General features: G+C 39.4%; 1 pseudogene; it reads left to right on the top strand.

The window, feature by feature from the left end:
• Positions 1 to 237: 237 nt before the first annotated feature.
• LOC128869327 (uncharacterized) lies at positions 238 to 1100 on the top strand (annotated as a pseudogene).
• Positions 1101 to 1655: the final 555 nt, after the last annotated feature.

Here is a 1655-nt window from a genome sequence, read left to right as displayed (position 1 = left end):
AGAGATATTGTGCTTCATCGTCGGAATAGTGATTTAAAACGTGTATCTGAAACACACAAGAGTTATGATGCACTACAATATCCTTTGATCTTCTGGCAGGGGGAAGATGGATACCATTTTAACATCAAAATGGTAAATCAAGTAACAGGTAAATGAATTGAACAAGAGTACATAATATTTTTAAATTCAATTCATCTAAGTAACAATTTAAACATTTATCATTTTTGATTGCAGGTGCTGAAACCAACAAAAAAGTTAGTGCTATGAATTTCTATTCATACAGACTCATGATCCGTCAAGGTGAAGTAAATCATATTTTGATGTGTCAACGACTTTTTCATCAGTTTGCAGTTGACATGTATGTCAAAATTGAGACTGAACGATTGACATACATCCGTTTGAACCAACGACGGCTACGGTCAGAGGAATACATCCATCTCCGCGATGCTATAAATGATGATGGCAATGTGAATAATGTAGGAAGAATGACAATTTTGCCAGCTACTTATATAGGAAGCCCACGCCACCTGCATGAATATGCTCAGGATGCTATGTCATGTGTTAGGCATTATGGCCGCCCAGACTTATTTGTTACATTCACATGTAACCCAAAATGGTCCGAAATCGAGAAGGAATTACTACATAGCCAAACACCAGTTGATAGACATGACATAACTGCCAGAGTTTTTAAACAAAAATTAAAATCTCTCATGAATTTCTTAATAAAGCATTGTGTGTATGGCCGAGTCCGTTGTTGGATGTACTCTGTAGAATGGCAAAAGCGTGGATTGCCACATGCGCACATTTTAGTCTGGTTAGTGGACAAAATAAGGCCAGATGAGATTGATTCCATAATTTCAGCTGAAATTCCAGATGAAATAGTTGACCCAAAATTGCATGCAGTAGTTACCAAACACATGATACATGGACCTTGCGGACATTTCAACTACAATTCACCTTGTATGGTCGACGGTAGGTGTTCCAAGCGATACCCAAGAGACCTGCTTGCTGAAACCATAACGGGAAATGATGGATACCCATTGTATCGTCGGCGATCATTTGCGGACAGTGGGCGATCGGTAGTTGTGAAGGTAAGAGGACAAAATGTTGATGTAGACAATCGTTGGATTGTGCCATACTCGCCAATATTGTCCAAAGCTTTTGAGACTCACTTCAATGTGGAATATTGTAATTCTGTGAAGTCGATAAAGTACATATGTAAATATGTTAATAAAGGTAGTGATATGGCTGTCTTCGGTGTAACCAATGCAAATGATGAAATATCACAGTACCAGATGGGTCGCTATGTAAGTAGCAACGAAGCTATTTGGCGTATCTTTTCATTTGCGATCCATGAAAGACACCCTACAGTAGTCCATTTGGCAGTCCATTTAGAAAATGGTCAACGAGTTTATTTTAATGAATCTAACGCGGCAGACAGGGCGGCACATCCACCGTCGACAACATTAACAAGTTTCTTCACAGTCTGTCAAACTGATGATTTTGCTCGCACTTTGCTGTATACTGACATGCCACGCTATTACACATGGAACGCACCATCGAAATCATTTCAGCGTCGAAAACAAGGAACACCAGTTGAAGGACATCCAAATGCATTTTCTTTAGACGCTCTGGGTCGCATCTACACAGTACAT

Source organism: Anastrepha ludens, chromosome X, assembly GCF_028408465.1.
Source record: "Anastrepha ludens isolate Willacy chromosome X, idAnaLude1.1, whole genome shotgun sequence".
Lineage (NCBI taxonomy): Eukaryota > Metazoa > Arthropoda > Insecta > Diptera > Tephritidae > Anastrepha > Anastrepha ludens.
The sequence above is the reverse complement of the archived record's forward strand: the minus strand, read 5'-3'. Positions and strand labels throughout refer to the sequence as shown.